This window comes from Triturus cristatus, chromosome 6 (assembly GCF_964204655.1).
Source record: "Triturus cristatus chromosome 6, aTriCri1.1, whole genome shotgun sequence".
Taxonomy (NCBI): domain Eukaryota; kingdom Metazoa; phylum Chordata; class Amphibia; order Caudata; family Salamandridae; genus Triturus; species Triturus cristatus.
In genome coordinates this window covers 1,669,189,623-1,669,202,877 of record NC_140589.1, presented here as the reverse complement: position 1 = coordinate 1,669,202,877, position 13,255 = coordinate 1,669,189,623, and the positions used below count along the sequence as shown (strand labels likewise).

The 13,255-nt window shown below is 49.6% G+C and overlaps 1 protein-coding gene across 1 annotated transcript in view; it reads right to left on the bottom strand.

Annotated features, from left to right (window-relative positions):
- SYT14 (synaptotagmin 14) overlaps positions 1-13,255 on the bottom strand; it is a 486,478-nt gene that overhangs the window by 194,525 nt on the left and 278,698 nt on the right. The window lies entirely within an intron of this gene.

The following is a 13,255-nucleotide window of genomic DNA, read 5'->3' as shown; positions in this document are numbered from 1 at the left end:
ACTACACAAATGCTGATTGATTAATTGATTGATTTTGGCCAGCGATAACTAGCTCTGTTTAGGCTCCATTTATTCTGAGACAGTTCTGGTTCATATATATCACACAAATAAGAGGTAGGAATGTGTCTTCTGGTTTTGGCACGTGCTCAGTGAGTAAAAACTGCCCTCACTCACAAAACTGTGACATGCTTCATCATCGGGCTTGCTAACTGACACCCCTGTGCAGACCAACACCTGGGGTGGAGCAAAGGGGAGAGGGAGACAGTACAAACATAAAGTAATGGGATCACCAATGAAAAGTGCAGCATGTGAAAGTTATACTAGCTCGAATGTGTCCCTAATACTATTTTTATTCCTGGACCACCTGACCAGGATTAAAAATGTGTAGGATGGTGGTGAGAAGAGAAAGTTAGGATCACCTCAACCCTCCTTACTGCAAAGGTGTCGACATGTTTCTGCTGATTAAAATGCGCCCACAGTGTTGGGTCACACCGACATTCATCAGGACCTTCAGGATCCTAAATACAACACCCTCTCGTCCTAATTGAGGATTCGCTGGGTTCTTCACTCCAAGATAGGGTTTTAGTAACTTACACTGCTGTAAAACCTGTGAAGAGAGGAAACCTTCCATGAGATCCTCTTGCTCTAAACCAATTTAATGTGTATGAGTAAGAAAAACCCTTCTGGTTTGTGCACATATGTACATCTCACTCAACATACGCACATGACCACCACAGAGAGAACAATGTGTTCTCACATACTAGCTTCTGCTATCCAAGTCAGAATATTCGTCATGGCAAAACCACCTTTTCTTTCAACCGCAGGTATTCGGCCTTCCCATTAATTAGGCATGTCTCTGACACACGTATTATGGCAGTGCAAGCCCTAACACTCACCGAGTTCCATCAATCGGTAAGATTGAACAAGCGAGGGAGCAGGAGCAGCTCCCTATCATCACACACTACACGGAAAAAACATATACATGTTGAATTAGTGGTAGACGACTCAACAGCAGTGTCACATAGGTCATAAAACAAGTATAGTTGTTTAGTTCCATGGGATTATGCACCTCTACGCTCGGGGCATTGTGATAGTCTGGGCAGCCCCCAATTAGGATTTTCTCCTCCCCGTACAAACATAGCACCAAGAGTGTGTCATAACGTCGTATACAGCAAACAAAAAATGTACTCATGCAGCAAGTGTAACTTTGCATTCTGGTCATCGTTAAATTGCTCCCTCCTATAGCAACCCTACTGATGTGAATGATACCCCCTTAAGTGCCCACACATTGTCATCGGCACTGGGCTAGGTAGCCCTCTTTTTACAAGGGGAAGGCACCCATATTCCAAAAAACTCCATGCACCAGGACCGTTTTTGTGGTATTGAATAGGTTTGTAGCCCCCACCCCGACTCCTTACTTTGTCAGGGTGAGACGACTGCCCCCCTCTTGGCGTGAAGGTGGCGGTCTCGCTTCTCCATAGCTCTGTATAACGGGGGTTTGATCTGGTCACGTGGGGAGACGTTCCTTCACGTGACCGGGACGTGATGACGTCCTCGTAATTCTCTGTTCCTCACTCTCAAGTAGTCTCCTATTGTCCTCGTAGAGTGGCTTGTGTACGTTTTTTCATTCAAAGAGAACAATAAATTTTATTAATGTGTTATTGCATCCGAGAACAGGCGTATTAATTTGTATTACTAACTCTCAATTCCTCAGAGAGAAAGGTTAAGGGTTGTGGAGGACCTTTTATATGTAGAGGAGGGGGCATACAAAACACCACGAGCATTCATCCTGAATTTAGCACGGACTACCCTCACCAAGAACTACTTCGAATTCGAAAGAACCAACCATCTACAGACCCACGGTACATCTATGGGTAGTACCTTTGCCCCCAGCTTGGCAGGTCTATATGTTGGGGCCTTCGAGAAGGAACATATCAACAGCCAAGGGAGCCCCTGGTTCCAACACATCAAGTTATGATGAAGGTCGATCGATGTTGTCCTAGTAATATGAACCCATGTGGATTGTGTTAGAAAGTCATCCTTTTGCCTTGTTCATCCCTATTTTTTGCTGAATGATACTGATGGTAACTGACTCTGACTGTCCCCTGGGCTCTGCTAACCAGGCCCAAGGCCAGTGCAATGTTTAAAAAGGTACATGTAATAGGGTGCACTTACAATTGGCATTGACAGACCCTATAAACCTCTAATAGATAATAGGGGCAGGGAGTGCAATCTACCAATAAGTCCCTAGTATATAATGGGGCATGGAGGTTTAGAGGCCCAGCATATTTCCTGCACTGCAGAGTGCCTTGCTTTGCAGAGTGCCTTTAAAAATAAATTGTATGCAAATTCGATGTTGGTAGTATGGGCACTTTAAAAGTGACAATCTACCTTATTTTTACATATGAGGTACCCCCCAAGCTCTCCCCTAGGCGTCCCAGGGGTGGGGGCCAGGTAACTATAATCATGGAGCTTATAAAAAATGTTTTATATGTCCAGATGAGAGAAAACCTGCCCATCTTGTTTTCCCATTGTCAATACGCAGCTCCAGGGGCTAACATTGCAATATATTTTATTTAGCTATAACTATTGCTAGGAAAGAAGTAACATCATTCAATGACTTAAAAGATTGGTATTGATAAAGTCAACATCTTGCCACTGGTGAATTTATCATAACTAGTGTTAGAACCGGCGGTCACTAGTTGGCAGAGGTATACACTTCTGACAAATAGGGACCCACCAACTCTAGTCAGGGCAAGGGGATTACACACTCAGATAACCCCTGCTACCCCCTTGGTACCTTGGCAGAGCAGACAGGCTTATCTCAGAGGCAGTGTGTTAAGCATTTATGACCACATACAGTAATAAAGTGAATACACTACAAATGGACACAACACAGGAGTTATTATAAAAATAGTATTTTTATATAAGGCTTAGCACAAGACCAAATAACGACAAAAATATACCACTATCTTAATAAATACTCTTTGGAAGGAAAAATAATAGTTCAGGTAAAGTTTCTTCTTAGGAAATAGTTCTTTAGCAACAAAAGTAAGTATTCTTCTGAAACACAGTTCTTGGCAACAATGTGACCCCCACAGGAGTCACACGACGTCGAGTTTACGATATTCCCAAGGTTCGGCGTCGACCGCGAGGAGCGCTACGTCGAGCCTGGAGTTGCAACAGAACCCACAAACACAGTACCTTTGGAAATGAAGAAAACGATGATCCACGGCGTCGAGGTCGGCGTCAATCGTGCCTCGGATTCGGGTCGATCCGCAGCGGGGTCGAGAGGTGTCGGGCCGGAGCAGCGCTCACGGCGTCGAGAAGGGAGTCGAGTCGATGCGATCAGCAGCGGCGGCGTGACGGGGTCACTTGGAGCTGGAGCCGATACTCACTACTCCTGGAGTCGCTACTGCGTCGATCGGGCCCGGCGGCCGGCGTCGAAGGCTCGGAACACTGGAGCCGTTACTCACGATGTCGAGCTGGATTCGGCGGCGTCGGCGACGTCGAGACTGCAGATTTCCCCTGTGCACTGGAAATAACACTTTCCAGCAACCAGCAATTCAGCAGAGGGTGAAGTCCTTTGGCCCTGTGACTTCAACAGGAGGCTGGCACTCTTCCAGCCCTTGGAGATTTTCTAGCAAGCTTTTGAGAGTACACACCAAGTTCCTCTCTCCTTGTTCCTTGGCAAAAATAAAGAAGCAGCTTCAGGTTCCCCCCAGCAAACAGCACACTGGCAGAAGGGGGAGGCAAGTCCTTAGATCAGCAGGCTTCTTGTCCTTGGTAGAGGTTTCCTTGTCAGAAGTGATCTGCGTTCTTTGGTTCAGGGGTCCTTCTTTTATACCCCTTTTCTGCTTTGTTCCCTTTGTCCAAGCAGGGAAATTCCCCCATCTCAGGTTTGTTGTGGGTGTTGCCAGGCAGAGGCACCTGGCCTATTCACTGAGCAGGGCAGGGTCCTCAGCCGCCCAGCAGGAGGCGGAGCCAGTATTGTCACTGGCAGGAGCAGGGCTATCAGTCGCCCGGCAGGAGGTGGAGCCAGCATTGTGTCAGGCAGGGTAGGCTATCAGGGACTACTCTTCCCCACTCTAAGTGTAGATGCCTCATTCACCCCACACTGACTCATTCAGACCTCTGGAGCCACCCAGCCCCTGACACACACACCAAACCAGCAGAGACCGGTGGATAGTTGGACAAAAAAATAGCCACTTTCTAAAAGGGCTATTTTCAAACACAGAATTTAAAAACCATCCATCCTAAAGGGTGTGTTATTAAATTCTGAGTTCAGGGATACTAAACTCGACCTGCTACCATGCTCCCTGAGTCAGTTAGATTATAATGGACTTAATAATCAGTCTGCCCAGTCTGGCCTATTGGAGGCAGGTAGCCCTTCAATAGTGAAAAACGAAAATGGCTGTAATTCACTATTAGGTCATGCCACACACATCAGGGCATGACCTACCTTTTACCCACAATGCACCCAGCCCTAGGGCCTACCATAGAGGTGTCTGAAATGTGGCAAAGTGAAGGTTTTAGAGACTGGCAAGTAGGTTTCCTTGCCAAGTCGACATGGCAGTCAGGGACTGCACACAGGCTCTGCGATGGCAGGCCTGAGACACATTTTACACGCTGCTTCTGTGGGTGGCACAACCAGTGCTGCAAGCCCACCAGCAGCAGTTAACTTACATGCCCTTGGCACACGCGGTGCACTAGACTAGGGTCTGAACAGTAAGTCAACCAAGCCAATCATGGTAACACCAATCAATGTATCAATTTAACATAGGGAGCACTTGCACTGTGGCACTGATCAGCAGTGGCACAGTGCCCAAAGCAATATTCCAGCAAAAACATCGTAAACAGAGGAGGCAAACAGAAGAAAATGGAGGAGAGATTCATGCCAATGATGCCAGGTCTAACACGTGTCCCCTCCAGCTGAAATGTGGGGAGAACTACCCTTCACCCAGGGAGTCCTCATCACTAAGGCGGAAAAATCTGGACAGACCATCAGCATTGGCGTGATCTGTACCAGGGTGGTGTTCCACCGTAAAGTCCATCCCCTGTAGGGAAATGGACCACCTCAACAGTTTTGGGTTTTCACCCCTCATCTGCATTAACCATCTGAGGGGCCTGTGGTCTGTCTGAACCCGGAATGAGTCCCAAACAGGTAGGGCCTTAGCTTCTTCAGCGCCCAGACCACAGCAAATGCCTTACGCTCTATCGCACTCCACCTCTGTTCCCTGGGAAGTAACCTACGGCTGATGAAGGCTACAGGTAAGTCTCGGCCCTCCTCATTCATCTGTGCTAGAACAGCCCCCACACCATGCTCTGAAGCGTGTCTGGACAATTAACTCTTTTGAAAAGTCGGGCGCCTGGAGGACCGGTGCTGTACACATTGCAGTTTTCAGGGTGTCAAAGGCTTTCTGACAGGCGTCAGTCCAGATCACAAGTCTCGGCTGCTTCCTGGAAGTCAGCGAGGTCAAGGGGTGCACAATGTTGCCATACCCCTTGACAAACCTCCTGTAGTAACCCGTGAGACCCAAGAAGGCTCTCACCTGAGTCTGGGTTTTGGGCGGTTCCCAAGCCAGGATGGTATCTATCTTGGGTTGCAGGGGGGCCACCTTGCCGCTCCCTACTTGGTGCCCCAAGTACACCACTGAACCCTGCCCAATCTGGCACTTACTGGCCTTGATTGTGAGGCCTGCTCTGCGCAGGGCCAACAACACTTCCTGGAGGTGGTCAAGTGTTCCTCCCAGCTGGCGCTGAACACTGCTATGTCGTCCAGGTAGGCAGCGCTGAAATCCTCCAGTCCAGCCAATACCTGGTTGACCAACCTCTGGAATGTGGCAGGGGCATTCTTCATCCCAAAGGGCATAACCCGGAACTGGTAGTGCCCATCTGGTGTGGAGAATGCAGACCTCTCTTTTGCCCCATCGGTCAAGGCGATCTGCCAGTACCCAGATGTTAGATCAAACGTACTAAGGTACCGGGCAGCCCCTAACCGATCTATGAGCTCATCAGCTCTGGGGATGGCGTGCGCGTCAGTCTTGGTGACCGAATTGAGTCCTCGGTAATCCACACAGAACCGAAGTTCTGGTGAAGCACCAGGCGCTGCAGCCTTTGGGACCAAGACCACTGGGCTTGCCCAAGGACTGCTAGAGGACTCAACCACCCCTAAGGCAAACATCTTGGAGACCTCCTCCTTGATGTATGCTCTGACCTTGTCAGTCACCCTGTAGGCCTTGTGCCTCACAGGAGTGCTGTCCCCGGTGTCCACATCGTGGACACACCACTGAGTGACACCAGGGATTAAGGAGAACAGATCAGGGAATTGTCCCAGCAGATGGCGACAATCTTGCTGCTGCTCAAGGGTCAGTGTGTCAGAGAGGACAACACCATCCACTGACCCATCTTGCTCTTTTGCACACAGGAGGTCAGGAAGAGGCTCACTCTCCTCCTCCATTCCAGCATCTGTGGCTAGGAGCATGCCCACTTCGGACCTTTCTAAGTGGGGCTTTAACCGGTTGACATGCAGGACCCTCAAGGGGTTCCTGGGAGACTTCAAGTCCACCAAGTAGGTGACATCGCTCTTTTTCTCCACAACCTCAAATGGTCCAGTCCACCTGTCCTTGAGCGCACAAGGTTCTACAGGGGCCATGACCCAAACTTTCTGACCAGGTTGAAGCTCAACCAGAGTGGCATTCTGGTCGTACCACCGCTTCATCTCTTCCTGGCTGGCCTCCAGATTTGCCTGAGCAAGATCTCTGAAGCGCCGAGTCTGGTTCCTAAAGGCCAGCATGTAACTGTATACATCCTGGGGAGGTTTTCTGGGAGATTGCTCCCAGCCTTCTGTGACCAGACTCAAAGGCCCTCTTACCGGCTGTCCATACAAAAGCTCAAAAGGACTGAACCCAAGAGACTTTTGTGGCACCTCACGGTAAGCAAACAGCAGGCATGGTAAGAGGACGTCCCATTTCCGCCTCATTGGTTCTTCAAGACCCATAATCATGCCTTTTAGGGTCCGGTTGAATCTCTCAACCAGCCCATTACCTTGAGGGTGGTAAGGAGTGGTAAACTTGTAGGTTACCCCACACTCCTTCCACAGAGACTTCATATAATTAGAAATGAAGTTGGTGCCCCAGTCTGACACCACCTCTCTGGGGAACCCCATGCGGGAGAAAACACCCATCAGTGCCCGTCCCACCATGGGGGACTTCACTGTGCGGAGAGGGATGGCTTCCGGGTACCGGGTGGCATGGTCCACCAAGACCAGGATAAACCTGTTGCCCATGGCTGTCTTGGGGTCCAGTGGCCCCACAATGTCAATCCCCACTCACTCAAAGGGGGTACTGACCACGGGAAAAGGTTGGAGGGGAGCCTTCTGCTTCCGCCCACTTTTCCCACTTGCCTGGCAAGTTTGGCAGGTCCTACAATGGATGTCTGAATCCCTTCTCATCTGAGGCCAATAAAAATGGGTGACAAGCCTGTCATAGGTCTTGTCCTGCCCCAGATGTCCAGCTAACGGAACGTCATGAGCCAACCCCAGTAGGAAGGCTCTGAAGCGCTGGGGTACCACCAGCACACAGGCTGACCCAGGCTCAGCAGCCTTAGGCTCGCTATACAGGAGATCGTTCTCCCAGTAAATCCAATGTGACCCTGACTGATCACCTGTCATTTGGGCTGAGGCCTGCTGCCTCATACCCACAAGAGAAGGGCACACTTTCTGTTCAGCACAAAATTCCTCCCTGGAGGGACCACCATCCTGCTGCCAATGGGTCAGCTCGGGCAGGTCTCCCAGTTCAGCCACTTGTTCCCCTGTAGGTTCCAGGGCATCCCCCTCAGGGTCTGCTCCCCCCTGGACCGTGGGAACGATGGGGGACGGTTTCCCGCGCCCCCTGCCTCTTCTCTTCATGGTTGGGTCCTGGGCCATACTTTCAGGCTCCGGGACCCCATCAACACCCTTATACTAGCTGACATGGACCGGGTGGTCGCACACACCCACTCCGGCAGACCCAACATTTCCAGATGCGCTTTTCGCTCCACCTTAGCCCAAGGGGAGTCCTCCAAATCATTGCCCAGGAGACAATCAACAGGCATGGCGGGCCTCACAGCAACCTGAAGAGTACCTGAGACCCCCCCCCACTCAAAAGGAACTTGAGCTACCTCACACTTCCTCTGTAAGTTGTCAGCAGCTACAACGGGGTAGAATGCATGAGGGACCACCTGCTCTCTGGACACCAAGTGACACTTGACAGCTGTCACACTTGCTCCGGTGTCTCTGAGAGCTTCCACCCTATGGCCATTAATGGTCACCCACTGCCTATATTTCTTAGTGTGCCTAGGCAGAGGGGTTGGAGGGACCATTTCCACGTCTCCTAAAGAGACCAGGGACATTTCTGTGGGACCCCACCCACCGGGGGCACCCATCTCACTCCCTCCCAGGGCTACATTCACTACCTGACGGGGGGTGCATGCGGCGGTGCATTCGAATCCTTCATGGGACACTGGGGATCATAATAATGGTGTCCCACCTGCTTACAAACGTAGCAGGTCATTGAGCCCCTGGGAACAGGTTTACCTGTCGGGACTTCTGGCTTCTTTACAGGCGGAGGCTGGGAACCCTTCCCTTGGTTCCCTTGGGGATTACTTTGGGGCCCTTTCTGAAACTCCCTCTGTTTACCCTGTCCCCCCACTCTTCTGCTGGGGACCCTGCCCACCTTTGGCTGAGTCTCCCACTGGACCCTTGTGGACCCTGGTACTGACCCAGCGGTCCGCCTCCTCAGCAAGTTTTCTAGGGTTAGATATCTTGCTATCAATAAGGTGCTGGCGTAGCTCTGGAAAACAGTTATTAGACAAGTGCTCCCATGCAAACAAATCATAAAGAGCATCATAACTATCCACCTTGCTACCCTTTACCCAACCATCCATGGCTCTGCAAAAGAAGGACACATATTCAACCCACGTACTACCAGGCAACTTCTTACATTCTCTAAAGGCTTGTCGGTACTTTTCTGGAGTTAAGCCATACCTCAACATTAAAGCATCTTTCATATGAGTATAAGACATCCTATCCTCAGCAGGCATGTCCAACAAGGTATCTCTCCCCTCATTGGCAAAGCGACACCATAACCCCGCTCCCCAATCTTTCTCAGGGACCCGGTGGGCCAACAATGCTAACTCATATGCTTTAAACCATTGACCAATATCCTCATTTCTACTGTAATCTTTTATCACATCTTTGGGAAAATAAAACCTACTTTCTGCAGGCACAGATGGAGTGCTGCCACCAGAGGGATTCAACTCTAAACTCTTAGTTTTAAGCTCCATCTCCCTCACCATCTTCTCACGTTCAAACGCTAATTTCTCTCTTTCAAAATCTAATCTTTTGCTCTCCATTTCAGCTTCCCTTTTGCTTCTTGCATTCTCTAATTCCAACTGCCCTCCTAATTTAAGTTTTGCCATCTCTAACTTGTATTCCCTCTCCTTCTCCCTGTCTTCCAACTCTTCAGGAGAAAGGCTCTTAGAGGACACACTGCTGCCGGGAGATGCCACGTGCCCATTCATGGGCTCTTCCACTTCCTCTTCCTCTTCCTCTTCCGGTACCACCCCCAGATCAGAGGGATTTCTGGCCTCTAACCAGGCCTTCAGTGCTTTGAGGAAGTCGTCTCTCAATCTGAGACCTGTGGTAGGAACTTTAAACTGCTTGCAATATTGCTGTAGCTCCTTTAACTTGTATTTATTTATCAATTTCTTATCAAATTCCTCCACAACAATAAGAGAAGGGATAGCAGCTCCGGCATCCTCCATGGTCAAAACTGGCAGTGTTTAAAAAATAAGCTCCAGGAAAGCGGAGAACAAAAATAGAATATCCTACCAAAAACAGATTGTGGCTGCGCTATGGTCTGCTTTCACTATGTAGCGTACACTAATCACTGCACATGAGTCATAAATGCAAAGTTCAATCCTCACCGCTGCCACCAATGTTAGAACCGGCGGTCTCTAGTTGGCAGAGGTATACACTTCTGACAAATAGGGACCCACCAACTCTAGTCAGGGCAAGGGGATTACACACTCAGATAACCCCTGCTAACCCCTTGGTAGCTTGGCAGAGCAGGCAGGCTTATCTCAGAGGCAGTGTGTTAAGCATTTATGACCACATACAGTAATAAAGTGAATACACTACAAATGGACACAACACAGGAGTTAGTATAAAAATAGTATTTTTATATAAGGCTTAGCACAAGACCAAATAACGACAAAAATATACCACAATCTTAATAAATACTCTTTGGAAGGAAAAATAAAAGTTCAGGTAAAGTTTCTTCTTAAGAAATAGTTCTTTAGCAACAAAAGTAAGTATTCTTCTGAAACACAGTTCTTGGCAACAATGTGACCCCCACAGGAGTCACACGACGTCGAGTTTACGATATTCCCAAGGTTCGGCGTCGACCGCGAGGAGCGCTACGTTGAGCCTGGAGTTGCAACAGAACCCACAAACACAGTACCTTTGGAAATGAAGAAAACGATGATCCACGGCGTCGAGGTCGGTGTCGATCGAGCCTCGGATTCGGGTCGATCCGCAGCGGCGTCGAGAGGTGTCGGGCCGGAGCAGCGCTCACGGCGTCGAGAAGGGCTTCGAGTCGATGCGATCAGCAGCGGCGTCGAGACGGGGTCGCTTAGAGCTGGAGCCGATACTCACTACTCAGAGGCGTCGATACCGGCGTCAAGACGGGGTCACTTGGAGCTGGAGCCGATACTCACTACTCCTGGCGTCGCTACTGGCGTCGATCGGGCCCGGCGGCCGGCGTCGAAGGCTCAGAACACTGGAGCAGTTACTCACGATGTCGAGCTGGATTCGGCGGCGGCGGCGACGTCGAGACTGCAGATTTCCCCTGTGCACTGGAAATAACACTTTCCAGCAACCAGCAATTCAGCAGAGGGTGAAGTCCTTTGGCCCTGTGACTTCAACAGGAGGCTGGCACTCTTCCAGCCCTTGGAGATTTTCTAGCAAGCTTTTGAGAGTACACACCAAGTTCCTCTCTCCTTGTTCCTTGGCAAAAATAAAGAATCAGCTTCAGGTTCCCCCCAGCAAACAGCACACTGGCAGAAGGGGGAGGCAAGTCCTTAGATCAGCAGGCTTCTTGTCCTTGGTAGAGGTTTCCTTGTCAGAAGTGGTCTGAGTTCTTTGGTTCAGGGGTCCTTCTTTTATACCCCTTTTCTGCTTTGTTCCCTTTGTCCAAGCAGGGAAATTCCCCCCATCTCAGGTTTGTTGTGGGTGTTGCCAGGCAGAGGCACCTGGCCTATTCACTGAGCAGGGCAGGGTCCTCAGCCGCCCAGCAGGAGGCGGAGCCAGTATTGTCACTGGCAGGAGCAGGGCTATCAGTCGCCCGGCAGGAGGTGGAGCCAGCATTGTGTCAGGCAGGGCAGGCTATCAGGGACTACTCTTCCCCCACTCTAAGTGTAGATGCCTCATTCACCCCACACTGACTCATTCAGACCTCTGGAGCCACCCAGCCCCTGACACACACACCAAACCAGCAGAGCACGGTGGATAGTTGGACAAGAAAATAGCCACTTTCTAAAAGGGCTATTTTCAAACACAGAATTTAAAAACCATCCATCCTAAAGGGTGTGTTATTAAATTCTGAGTTCAGGGATACTAAACTCGACCTGCTACCATGCTCCCTGAGTCAGTTAGATTATAATGGACTTAATAATCAGTCTGCCCAGTCTGGCCTATTGGAGGCAGGTAGCCCTTCAATAGTGAAAAACGAAAATGGCTGTAATTCACTATTAGGTCATGCCACACACATCAGGGCATGACCTACCTTTTACCCACAATGCACCCAGCCCTAGGGCCTACCATAGAGGTGTCTGAAATGTGGCAAAGTGAAGGTTTTAGAGACTGGCAAGTAGGTTTCCTTGCCAAGTCGACATGGCAGTCAGGGACTGCACACAGGCTCTGCGATGGCAGGCCTGAGACACATTTTACACGCTGCTTCTGTGGGTGGCACAACCAGTGCTGCAAGCCCACCAGCAGCAGTTAACTTACATGCCCTTGGCACACGCGGTGCACTAGACTAGGGTCTGAACAGTAAGTCAACCAAGCCAATCATGGTAACACCAATCAATGTATCAATTTAACATAGGGAGCACTTGCAATGTGGCACTGATCAGCAGTGGCACAGTGCCCAAAGCAATATTCCAGCAAAAAAATGGTAAACAGAGGAGGCAAACGGAAAAAAATGGAGGAGAGACTCATGCCAATGATGCCAGGTCTAACAACTAGTATCGAAGAAAAGTTATATAACTATCTCTTCCATAAGCCAAAATCCAGCCTTATAATGGTCTCTGCTGATTAGTCAGACTTAACAGGCTTAGCCAGGTTGCTTCGATTAGGTGATAAGTGGCCTGACCGGAGCAGAGTTTATCTGCTGGAGAGATCTGCTGCCTGAAACTACAAGGAGAAGGAGGACTGCCCTCCCGGAATCTGGATCTACACCCTAAGGCCTGCCTCTGAAAGACTTCACCTGCTGCACAATCTAGTAATACAGCCCTGGGAAATGTGACTTGCTTTAATAAGGATTAAGGGGCAGACTCCCTGCAAGCTACAGGTTAACAGAGCCCACCTGCATCATCTCCACCAAGAATCCACATTCTGAAGTGCGTCCAGTGGACGTTTAAGGATTTGGCCAGGTGCATTGTTGAGATTATAGTCCAGACATCCCAGAGACCATCGAGAAGATTCTAGACCTTTGGAATGGTGTTTTGGACACTTTGACCCTCCAAGGAGACTTTCAGGAAGCACTTCCTGAAGTTTGGAGAACTTTTGTGAAAAAGCTCCATGAGGTGGCCGACCCAATGTCGAGAGTCAAGCCGACTACTTTCAACACTGACCTGGACAGGATTTCAGGTTCGTCCTGCTGAAAGCTTTGGAGCTCCAGACTGCCAAGATTTATTGGGGCCTTGTAGAAAGCCAAGCCGGTGAACCTTCACCGAATCCGGCCTGCTGGGGAGGGTTGAGCAATGTAAGAAGAAAAAGCTCCAGAAAAGTTTTAAAGTGTGAAGGTAACATTTTGACCAGGACCTTCCACTTAGTGTATCTGACCAGGGCTCCATCACGGTATGCATCAAACATTGAATTTCCTCCGGTCAAGCGCGACCAGATGTTCCAGAGTGGCGCTATATGTTTTTAAGCGCTAAAAAGTAAAGTGGTCAATCTTTAAAAATTCATATCTCTGATTCCCTGCATTGGATT